This window comes from Silene latifolia, chromosome Y (assembly GCF_048544455.1).
Source record: "Silene latifolia isolate original U9 population chromosome Y, ASM4854445v1, whole genome shotgun sequence".
NCBI lineage: Eukaryota > Viridiplantae > Streptophyta > Magnoliopsida > Caryophyllales > Caryophyllaceae > Silene > Silene latifolia.
The window spans coordinates 67,547,833-67,561,184 of record NC_133538.1 but is presented as its reverse complement, the minus strand read 5'-3'; positions in this window follow the sequence as shown (position 1 = coordinate 67,561,184).

Genomic DNA, 13,352 nt, shown 5'->3' with positions numbered 1-13,352 from the left:
TTTCACTATCAAACTTTCTACTGTGACTTTACTGCGTTGCTTATTTCCCTTCACTGCCACTTTATTTCTTGGGTATTTTGCTCCGATTCGATTATTATTTACGCCGGATTCGCAAGATTGTAATCCTCTTCTCTTTTCTTATTAATAATTAATCTTCTGTTGCTTTAATTTCTTGTTTGCTCTATTAATTCTTCTGCCCTAATTCTCTTTTATGCAATTTTATTGTTATTTCATAATGTTTACTACTGGAGTATTATCTGCTGTTAGTTTAATTAGTGACATGAGTAGCTAAACCCTTTTCATGTTGGGATTAGGGGATCTGCGGTAGGAAGTGACGATGTAGTAAATGAATCAGATGAATTGATTACAAGACTCTGTCACCATATCAATTTCATTGTATTTATTCGACTTAGTTGAGTGCACACTTCTGAGTTAACCTTTAATCTGGCTAAAATTAATCCTAGATCGAAAGATTGGACTAAATAGGCCTGCTATGAACAGTAGACTACCCTGACGAGAATGAAAGTTAAGTTAGTGGTATTTTAGGATAGAAAGTGGATCGAAAGGACCTTTCCACATCCGTCTTACATTAATTTGTCTGAGTCATTTACAGCTGAGTCACTGGACGACCGTAGTGAACCGAAATTCTGACATGTCCCTCTCTATCTGATAGTTTTATCCTTATTTCTCTACTTTTATTTCTCTTGCCTTTATTTCTCCTTCCTTTAAAACTCGTAGTTTAGATAACAAATCAAACAACCCCCCCCCCCCCCCCAATTTGTGACCAAATAGACGGACTACTACAAATATCTTGCCTCCCAGTGTAGATCGACCTGACTTCCCTAGCTATATAGTTAGTTTAGTTAGTTTATTTTTTACAGGTACACGATAGACGTGTCACTTTATTCATATCCTTGAGCAGTGTTTGGTTTGTTTAGTGAGTTTTGTTCCAAAATGAAGGGCACTTGTGCTTAATTTTGAGATGGTTAAGAATCAGATGTTGCTTATATGGTTTCGTTAGGTAGCTAGCTTGACTATTGCCTCACAATCCCATAATTGTTTTGCCTTTTCTTTTCCCATCGCCTCACTTTACCATAACTTTTGTAAGCCCTCAGCTGTGACAGACCTTGTATGGTTGGAATGTGTGTATGGTTGATATCTGTCGAAGTAAGTATCAGAAATAATATTTATAAAACCAAACTACTACTAGCAAGTGGTAGTAAGGGTCGATCCGCAGGGAGGTAGGGAGATAATAGTTGTTATTTATTCTAGTCTAAGGGTAACAGCTGTGGGGGTTTTGATATGTATTAAATCTAAATCTAGAAATATAAACTAAATAGCAGATAGAAATAATAAAAGAGGTAAACAATGATAAAAAGGAATGCTAAGACGGTCGGTTCACTATAGCTGCGATGGCACAATAATCCTAGGTAGTCCGAAATACAGTCGCGTAGGATGGGTAAAACAAGTCCTTTCGGTCCAAGTTAACTAGTAGCTCCTTTCGGCCTATGCTACTAGTCCCTAGGTCTCACTAATACTAGCTCTCGCCCTGAAAAGTGATTCCTAAAGCCTAAATTATATTTTCTCTCGATCACAGCAATTTAGTCGTCTCAACTCGTTAATTAATGCCCTTCCCTGTCTTTCGATCTACGGGTTGGTCAAAACTAAGCTTCTAACAAGTCTCCTCTCGGTCTCATTGTTAAATATTGCACTTAACGAATTATACGTTGCTAATCAGACACGAAGTCGGTCGATCGACCAGCTACCCCAGTCGATCGACTAACCGGCTCAGTCGATCGACCAGTTAAGCCAGTCGATCGACCAAGCCCTAATGCGGGTTCACCTATTCTACTGCCATCTACGCCATAGATCCCTATATCTTAGCACGAATGATTTAGCTAGACATATTAGCGATAATAAAAACAGTAAAATTAACAATTAAATGAAATGAATTCATAATTGAATTAACTAAATAATTAACTAATATGAAATGATAAATTAGCTTTGGGAAATCTAACTAGCAATTCTAACTATGGAAGAATAAAAGAAACGAAATTTGAACGGAAGAACAGAGAATACCGTAAAGAGGAATTGCAGCGAAATGATCAAACCCTAATGCAAAAGAAAACTTTATTGACGGAAAATTTAACTAAACTAATGAATACTCGATTGTATGATAGGAACTGAATTAAACTAAGCTAATGAATGATGAATAATGAATAGGAAAGGAGTTACGTTATATAGGAATGTCACGTAAAACCCTTATTCCTAAACCTAATTACAATGGGCTTCCTCGTCTTTTAATTTGCGCGTCAGCTCGTGGGATGGTCGATCAAACACTGAGGCCAGTCGATCGACTGACTCTTGCTGAATAGTAACTTCTGTTATTCGTGCTCTTGTCGATCGACCATGTAGGTCAGTCGATCGACCAAGGGTGTCAGATAAGAATGCATTCTCGACGAATTCTGCGGTAGCGCAAACGATCTTAAAAGAGCTGCCATTTCTTCGTTACTTGGTCAAATCAGGCATTCTACGCGGCGTTGGAAAGCTAAGATGATACGCTTTCACCTACAATTGGAATCACTCAATTATCAGCTATAGAACTCTAGATATTGCTATCTGAAGCAGGCTGCAATATCGTGAAGTGCTTCTTTGCTTGTTAAACTCATACGCACCCATGCTTTTGCTATCTTTAGGCCTTGAAACGCGCACCAAGCTCATTCCTCGAGTCAATACCTCATGTAAAATCCTATTCTAAACACTCGGGAATGGATTCGGCTCATTTTCCGCTGGATTCTTCACAGTTTTGCAATTTTATACAAAAACACGAAAGTAGACGGAAATAGGGAAAATAGTAGCATAAACTACATAATTGAGCTATGAAATGCGTGTAAAATAGGGAGTAAAACATCATATAAATGACACGTAACAAACTTCCCCAAACCAAACCCTTGCTTGTCCCCAAGCAAGAACTAGACTCGATCCTAAAACCTAATGGAACGAGTTCAATCTCAGAGCGAAATGCAAACCGAATAGCCTAAACCAATTTAATGCAACAACTAACAATCAATTAGCAATATGAATCATGCAAACGAGTTATGTAGTCGTTAAAAATTATTGAACCGTCAACGTTGCAAGACCTTTAAAATTGGACTCTCACGGGTCGCTCATATCACTCAATGAATACGGGTGAGTATATGTAAAAGATAGAAAGAAGTAATACTGTAATGACTCTCACCTAACTACGGCCTATAAGAACATGCCTGCAATCTAATATGAAAATGATCTCTACAACCGTACATATGCATTCCAACCAAACAAATGACCATGACACATGCCGAGGTGAATATGGATATGTGAGGTAATAGGTAAGAAGAGGCAAAACATTTATGGGAATGTGGAGGTATATGTGATCAAGCTAATACCCTTTCAAAACCATATGACAGCATCCACTTCCTTACTCAAAATTAAATCGATGAAACAGTGCTATAACTAGCACTAAACTCACAACCCAACAACAAGTCAACTCCCCAACAATTAGAAATAATACACGGGAGTACAAAATCACCAACTCATAACAATTGCAACATGTGATTTTTTTAGAATTTTCTTTTTCTTTGCAGTACTCAGTCGATCGACCAATGTAGCCGGTCGATAGACTGAATTTTTTTCTCTTTTCGTATTCTTGCTTTTTTTCCTTTTCTTTTTTTCTTTCCTTCCTTTTCAAACCTTTTTCTTTCCTTCCCTTTCACCATTTCACCAACATCTCAATAAAGAATAAAATAACCAAACCGCAATAAACACATTCCCAAAAACTAAGACCACTAGCTTGACAAAGGCAGGCTAAATATAGGAAGTAGTTAAGGGACGAAAGGCTAAATTTGGCTATGAGGGGTTTATGGGTAATAATGGAATAAAGGGGACCTCTACCACATGTGTCAACAAACCACAGACCGAATGCATACAGGTATTAAGCAGATTAAGTTCATATTTATCCATATTGGTGTAACATGTCTCATAAGGAGTACTACTCACAATCCTAGATAAAATGACACTAGTTAAAAGGCTCTAAAACTCAGAAAATAATGTAGTTTGCCAAAAATCTAAGTGAAGTCTCAAGATTCAGCGAGATAATTAACGAAAACTCGTAGACTATGCATATATGATTCTACTAATAACATGTCAATTAGCAAGGCTTAGGCATAAACAGCTGAAAATGCAATGTCATCATTGAAATACTACCATTCCGACTCGACCTAAATGCAAAATTAAACGTGCAATTTTTTGAATTTTTTGAAATTGTTCAATTTTTTGTTGTTGAATTTTCTGTTTATATGGAAAAATTAAATAACAATGCAAACAGAATAATTAAACGTGAATGCAAAAACAGAATGAATGCAACGCAAAACCCTTCCCCAAACCAAATCACACAATGCCCTCATTGTGTAAAATCATGTGTATAAATAAGCAAAGGAAAATGGGCTTTTGCGATAAAAAACTAAATAAGACATGAAATTGGTAGTCGGAAACTTACAAGATTTTAAGCGCAAAAGGAAACCTCCCCAAACCAGCGTGAGCTAAGAGGTTTCAGTAGCCAGCAGTGCTACCATAAAGTCCCTGAAAAGACAGAAAATACCGCGCATTATCCGAGAAAACAAAAATGAAGCGGTAAATTACGTGCAAAGAATTAAATTGAAGAAAGAAGTGCAAAGACACTACGGTGGTCGATCGACCGATGGTCCTGGTCGATCGACCGTTCCACGATGATCGTAGGGTATCATCTTCGCTGAGCGAGCCGATCGATCGACCAGCTAGGTCGATCGATCGACCGACCTACCTGACGAAACAGCTTCTTTCTTCGAATTAACTTAATGAATTGAGTTAACTTGGTCTAATAACCTATAAATGCACATAAAAACGCGCCCAAAATTGCTCTAAACCCAATTGTAACAGTCTAAAGACGGAAATTAAACTAAGCACACACTAAGAGTTTTTATTTATAAACAACTATGAAGTTTTATTCAAAACAAAAACAAACCACATCCGGGTTGCCTCCCGGCTAGCACTGGTTTCAGACCGGTCCCACTCGACCTCTTTTTCAGCCAACTACTCTAATTGAACCCAATCAAAGCAACTCAAAGCTCGTAGCAGCCTGTCAAATAGCTGCGCCTGTGCTACACAAAACTGTAAGTAGCACCATAAGACAGAATTAACATAATCAAAATGTAAAAACATTTAAGCCTAACAAATTTCCTATGACAGCTCCTAAAATCATTCACAAAATTATTCCTCCCACCAGCTAAGGGCGGAATATAGAAGCTCAAATTAACCGCAGGTGGAGAACAAGAGAGCTCAACAGTATTCAACCCAAAAACAATGCGACTAGAATTTAAATGCTCAGACGGGTAAGAACTGTGAGGTGAAGGAGTCTGGTTAGCTAAAGGTGAAGGTGGATAATCGTCCCAAATGCATGGGGATGTAAAGTCAAATGGGTCAATGGGGTCTCCTAAAATAGGCTCATCATCGATATCATCATAAATATCCCATTTAACCTCTAGACTATCACTCTCCTCATCGCTAGACTCATCAAGATGGAGGTTCTCAAAGAGAGCCTCCAAATCGTCCTCACTGACATTGCAAGAATAATAAAGGGGTTCTAGACTATCCTCATAAAAAGGATTTCCAACCACGCTAATGGTCTCCTCTACGTTTCCGTCGGTATTTCCTAGATTGGTTTCTAAGGTCTCACCCACCCCCTCATCTGAGTCAACATGAAGAGAAAAAGTAGGTTTAAGAGATTCAGTAGCAAACCAATTAAAGAATTCTAATACCTCAATTCCAGGGATTCCTTCGAAATCCCACTAACCTATACACTCGAGGTATGCTCGCGTAAGGTCATTCATATGCCGGAAAATAGTGCAGCATATTTGGAGATCAGAAAAGGCATCTCGTTTGGGCTCAATAAACTCCCAAAGTCTGGCTAAATAAGCACCAAAGATTTCATCCTCATCCTGTGGAAAACTCAGAATATAAAACATGAGAACGGTCTCAAGGAACCGAAATTCCCTGAGACTAAAGAAAGAAAGACTAAAATTTAAAACAACTAGAACTAGTGCTGGCTCCCCGGCAACGACGCCAAAATTTGATACCTGTCGAAGTAAGTATCAAAAATAATATTTATAAAACCAAACTACTACTAGCAAGTGGTAGTAAGGGTCGATCCGCAGGGAGGTAGGGAGATAATAGTTGTTATTAATTCTAGTCTAAGGATAACAGTTGTGGGGGTTTTGATATGTATTAAATCTAAATCTAGAAATATAAACTAAATTGCAGATAGAAATAATAAAAGATGTAAACAATGATAAAAGGAGTGCTAAGACGGTCAGTTCACTATAGCTGCGATGGCACAATAATACTAGGTAGTCCGAAATACAGTCGCGTAGGATGGGTAAAACAAGTCCTTTCGGTCCAAGTTAACTAGTAGCTCATTTCGGCCTATGCTACTAGTCCATAGGTCTCACTAATACTAGCTCTCGCCCTGAAAAGTGATTCCTAAAGCCTAAATTACATTATCTCTCGATCTTAACAATTTAGTCGTCTCAACTCGTTAATTAATGTCCTTCCCTATCTTTCGATCTACGGGTTGGTCAAAACTAAGCATCTAACAAGTCTCCTCTCGGTCTCATTGTTAAATATTGCACTTAACGAATTATACGGTGCTAATCAGACACGAAGTCAGTCGATCGACCAGCTACCCCAGTCGATCGACTAACCGGCTAAGTCGATCGACCAGTTAAGCCAGTCGATCGACCAAGCTCTAATGCGGGTTCACATATTCTACTGCCTTCTACGCCATAGATCCCCTACATCTTAGCACGAATGATTTAGCTAGACATATTAGCGATAATAAAAACAGTAAAATTAACAATTAAAGCAAACGAATTCATAATTGAATTAACTAAATAATTAACTAATATGAAACGATAAATTAGCTTTGGGAAATCTAACTAGAAACTCTAACTAAAGAATAAAAGAAACGAAATTTGAACGGAAGAACAGACAATACCGTAAAGAGGAATTGCAGCGAAATGATCAAACCCTAATGCAAAAGAAAACTTTATTGACGGAAAATTTATTTAAATTAATGAATACTCGATTGTATGGTAGGAACTGAATTAAACTTAGCTAATGAATGATGAATAATGAATAGGAAAGGAGTTACGTTATATAGGAATGTCACGTAAAACCCTTATTTCTAAACCTAATTACAATGGGCTTCGTGGGATGGTCGATCGACCACTGAGGCGAGTCGATTGACTGACTCTTGCTGAACAGTAGTTTCTGTTAGTCGTGCTCTAGTCGATCGACCATGTAGGTCAGTCGATCGACCAAGGGTGCAGCATAGTAATGCATTCTGACGAATTCTGAGCGCGCAACGATCTTAAAAGAGCTACCATTTCTTCATTACTTGGTCAAATAAGGCGTTCTACACGGCGTTGGAAATCTAAGAGGATACACTTTCACCTCCAATTTGAATCACTCAATTATCTGCTCTAGAACTCGAGATATTGCCATCTGAAACAGGCTGCAATATCGTGAATTACTTTTTTGCTTGTTAAACTCGTACGCACCCATGCTTTTGCTTTCTTTAGGCCTTGAAATGCGCACCAAGCTCATTCCTCGAGTCAATACCTCATGTCAAATCCTATGCTAAACACTCGGGAACGAATTCGGCTCATTTTCCGCTGGATTCTTCACATTTCTGCAATTTTATACAAAAACACGAAAGTAGACGTAAATAGGGAAAATAGTAGCATAAACTACATAATTGAGCTCTGAAATGTGTGTAAAATAGGGTGTAAAACATCATATAAATGACACGCATCAATGGTATTTAGAATTGTCTATCATATTGGTTGCATGCATGTCTATGTGGGTCGTAGTCTAGGTGAGCGACTATTTCTCTTCTTCTCTTACATTTATATACTTACCCTTTGCTTCATGAGAGAAGAGTGACCCGCGAGAGTCCATTTTTGAAGGTCTTGCAAGGTCGACAATTCAGCTTATTTATAAACATCATACAACTTGATTGCACTTGACTGTTGTGGCTATAAGTGTCAGTTTTGTTTGCATTAAATTGGTTTAGGTGGATAACTTATAGTTAGCTCTCAGTTTTCATTTCCGTTCCATTAGTTTGCATTTAGTTTACTCGAGGACGAGTAAAGGTTCGGTTTGGGGAGATTTGATACGTGCATTTTATATATTCCATTTTGGTCTTTTATGCACGCATTTCCATGTCATTCTCATAGTTTTGTATTGCAAAATACCCCGAATAGGCTACTTTGGTTTGGTGTGCCTTATTTGTAGGAACGGACCCGAAAGTAGTGGGATCGTACCTTTTTAAGTCCCCTTAGCATGCATTTATGGAGATGAAAAATTTAGAGCGGAAACGTTGTGCCTCGGGAAGCGTGAAGGAGTCCCACAAGCTAATCAATGAAGAACACGAGCTGTTGCAGTGGCTGGATCCTCGATTGAATCCTTTTATGTTCGATCAAGTGAAGATGGTGGGTAATAGTGTTCGATCGAGTCCCTGCTGAACTCGATGGAAATAAGGCATTTGGAGTTTACTCGATCGAAGACCCTACTTGTTCGATCGAGAGTTCTGGCTGAGGATTTACTCGATCGAGTAGTTTGCTGTTTACGCGAGATTTATATTTCGTGATAGACTTAATTAATATCTTACTTACGTTAATAATATCTTCCCTATATAAGAGAAGACGTAATTACGTTTTAAGGATCTCCGAATCTCTTAATCACTCAGAAACTTAATTACTCGCTTAAGCAGACTTTTCTTCTCTTCTTCTTCTTTCGTACGTTGCTAGTGTTCTTATTGCCGGATCTAAACTTTGTAATCATTCATTCTCCCTTAATTCAATATAATCTTCTTTGCATCACTAATCTCTATTCTTAATTACTGTGTTAGTTATTGTTATAGTTTAATTTATGTTAATTCATCCCTATTGCCTTTATATCATGTCTTTGATTGAATAATCCATTATTATTGTTATTGCTTATTTCATTATAACCATGAGCAGCTAATTCCCTTTATGTTAGTATTAGGGGAGCCATGGTAGTAATAAATGATGTTGTAAATAGATTAGTTGGTATGATTGTGAGAACTGTTTTATAACAATATAATTTTAATCGTTTAGTTGAGTGCATGCTTCTAAACCAGTTAATCCGGTTAAATTCAGACCTAGATCGAGAGATTGGAATGAACATACCTGTTATGAACAGTATACTACACTAATGAGGGCGATAGTTAAGTTAGTTGTATTTTAGGGCAGAAAGTGGACCGAGAGGACCTTTCCCTTACCCTTCTCACATTAGACCGACCTAGCTATTTATGACAGAATTGACTAATTACCATGGTGAACCGACTTCCTAGCATTTCTCTCTTTATTTGATCACACTCTTTATTTCTCGTTTTTGCCTTTATTGCTCTTTTCTCTCTATCTTAATCCTTTAGTAGTTTAGAAACAAAATCAAACATCCAATTGTTACCGTGACAGATTTAGATAGCAGGTAGATATAATAGCCTCCCTGTGGAGTATGATCCCCGACTTACCTCTTCTATATTTATTAGTTGAGCCGGTTGGTTTATTTTTGATAGGGTTGCGACAGCCATGTCATGAACTTCGAGACGAAGTTCTTTTAAGGGGGAAAGACTGTAATACCCCGTACATTTACATAATTAATTTATAGTTTATTCGTAATTTCATATCGTATATGAGTAATTAAGTATGTTCAGTGAGTCAGGAGTGTTTAATAGTTCGGCCGTGTAAGACCGAGTGACCGAGTAGCCCTGTGTGGTTCTCGGGTTTGCTTAAGTTATTATTAAACCTCAGAGTATATAAACTTCCTAGACCACACAAACCCTTTTATCATTTTATAAACGAAAGAAAGAAAAAACCTTAGAGAGGAGAAGAGAGGGGACTGAGAGGAAGAGAGGAGAAGAGAGGGGACTGAGAGAAGGGGACTAAGAGAGGAGAAGAGAGGGGACTGAGAGAAAAAAACCTTAGAGAGGAGAAGAGAGGAGAAGAGAGCGGCCGCGTGTTTTGAGCGAGTTTTTGAGACAGTTTCGCTGATCTTTCATCCTATTGATCATAAGTATAACCCTATAATTTATCTAGTTCGTTTTAACGTTGGTTGTAACAAGCTTATCATTTTACTCAAACCCTAGCATGATTAATTATTATGTAATTGGGAATTTTATTGTAATTATGATAAGACGGTATGACATTAACGTATTGTTGTAGAATAACGAGTTAGGATCGACCAATGGGGTGTCGGGTTGGCTTGACCGGTCCGGGCATGAGGCCGTGGCTTATGCATGAGTGACCGTGGTGGCCTTGGGGTAGGCCTCAGGTGCACATGAGCCACGGCTTAGGGCTGCCCGTGGTCTCGGCCTAGGGCCAAGTAAAGCGTTGTTTTGTCATAATTATTATTTTCACGGTATTTATTCTATATTGTTATAATTGTATTTGGAGCGGAGTTCGTAGAAGAGCCCTTCTAATCACTTTTACGACATTTGTTGCAACGGTCTTTTTTTTAGGTAAGATTTTCCTACTAAACTCATGTTAAATATTTATTCGCATTACGTTAACGCATGCTAAGTTGCTGGACGGCTGATATACTGAGTTTTATCGCGATAGTTGGTGTTGTGACGGTGTTATACTGAATTCATACTGAGCTTGTGGAAGTTGTAGAATATTACAGCGGTCTTATACTGAGTTATTTTGAGAATGGCAGCGCTTTTACTATTTTGATTAATGTTATTGTGAATTGTGCATTCTATTAATTGTGGAGTTGAAAGTCTGCGGGCGAGAAAAAGAATAAAATGAAAAGAAAGATGATGCCAGGCACAGCTATGGTTGTTATCCTAAGAATTGACAGTTAGTATTATGATATTGAGTATGCCAGGCACGGCTACGGTTGTGGACCTCAAGAACTAGTAGGCCAGGCACGAGGAAGTAGAAGCTCCGTGGACCAAAGGATGGCGCTACGGTGCCATGTGTTTATAAAGAGGCCAAGGGGGTGCACGATTAAAAGGGGATGCGTGCATGTGTTATTCTTAGCATTGTGAATTTGTCTCACTATCATTATTATTAGTATTATTGTTGCTATAATGTTTACTCATGGTTATTTATTTATTTATTCATCTGTTATTTCAGAATTCATATTTTGCATGTGGTTGACTTGGTTGTGTCTGTGTCAATTGTTACCTATTTTCGGGATGGCATGTGTTGATCCATTTAATGATTTCCGGTTGAATAGGGAGGAGATAATAACACAGGTATATGAGTTAAGGATTTGGTTGCTGTTGTTGTTGTGTGCTTAGCTAGGGTGGGTCCTCGAGGTGCAATACGGAGTGGATAAGTCTCTTTTAGTTTATCACATATCAAACAATATAGTCGAGATACTTTCGTATTGGTTTGATTTGTTTTACAAGACTTGTAATCATTTTGGACGAGTGTAATAAGTTAATAGTTATTTTTAAAGCACTCGGTTTTTTCAATTTGATATAAATTGCCTCAAGAAACTGAGATGGTGACAACCTTGTTTAATCGGGAATGTTTTACTAAAGGCTCCTGCTTAAATGGGGGTGTTACACAAGCATCACACGATTTCACCAAGTAGGTAGTGAATGCCCTTGAACATGGAAGGCCAAAAGAACCCGCCTTGTGGGCCCTTAGCAATGGTCCTAGATGTAGCTAGGTGACCACCATAGGCCGAGTTGTGTAATCTATCAACAATTTCAATGCCTTCCTCCTTGGAAACACATCTTCTAAACATACCGTCACCACATTTTCGAAATAGATGTTGGTCATCCCAAAAATACCCCTGAACATCATGCTTCAACATCCTCCTTTCTCTTGAATCAAATTCATCCTGAATGAAACCACTCACCAAGTAATTTGCCAAGTCCGCAAATCATGGCACTCTTTTAGTCACTTCCATCAAGCTATCCTCTCTTAACCACTGATTCATTGGTCCGCTTTTATCCTTCACACCATGCTCTTCAATTGTTAGCCTCGATAAATGATCGGCCACAATGTTCTCGGCCCCCACCTTGTCTTTGATGTCAAGGTCACACTCTTGAAGCAACAACACCCACCTCAAGAGCCTAGTTTGACATCCTTTTTAACCATCAATTGTTGTGATCGATATAAACTACCACCTTAGACCCAACAAGATAAGACCTAAACTTCTCAATTGCATGAACAATGGTTAACATTTATTTTTTGGTGGTAGAGTAATTAAATTGAGCTTGGTCAAGAGTTTTACTTGAATAGTAAATCATCACATGGTTCCTTTTGTCAACTACTTGCTCGAGAACCGCCCCAACGGCATAATCTGAAGCATCATAAATTATTTCAAATGGTAGACTCCAATCCAGTGAGTGGATTATTGGAGCCATCACGAGTGCTTTCTTTAACCTATTAAATGCTTCAAGACAAGAATGGTCAAAAACAAAAGCTGCATCCTTAAGGAGAAAATAGGTTAATGGCTTTGAGATTTTTGAAAAGTCCTTTATAGACATTCTATAGAACCCGACATGACCGGGAAAATTCCACACCCTTTTCACATTTGTCGGGGGTGACAAGTTTTCAATCACCGCCACTTTAGTCTTATCAACCACTATTCCTCTTTTGGGCATAATGTGACCAAGCACAACACCTTTTTCAAACATGAAATGACATTTCTCCCAATTTAGAACATGGTTGTGCTCCTCACATCTTCTTAACACATTTGACAAATTCACAAAACCATGATCAAAGGAGACTCTATGGACACTAAAATAATCCATGAAGACCTCCATGCTTTGTTTCTAAAAAATCGGCAAAGATAGACATCATACACCTTTGGAAGGTGTCGGGTACATTACACAACCCGAAATGCATCCTTCTAAAAGCATAGACACAAATTCGAGACATAAACATTGGTTTCTATTGATCCTTTGGGTGGATTGGGACTTGAAAGAACCCGGAGTAACCATCAAGAAAACAATAGTATGCATGCCCCGCCAACCTTTCCAACATTTGATTGATAAAAGGAATGGAGAAGTGGTATTTGAGGGTGGAGGAATTCAATTTTCTATAGTCTATGCACATCCTCCACCCGGTCACCGGCCTAGTAGATATATAAGTTTCGTCATCTTGTTCAACTATGGTCACCTCTCCCTTTTTGGGGACAACATGGACGGGACTTACCAATATACTATCCGTGATTGGGTAGATTACACCCGCCTCAAGCAATTTTAAAACTTCATTTTTGACCACGTCCCCCGT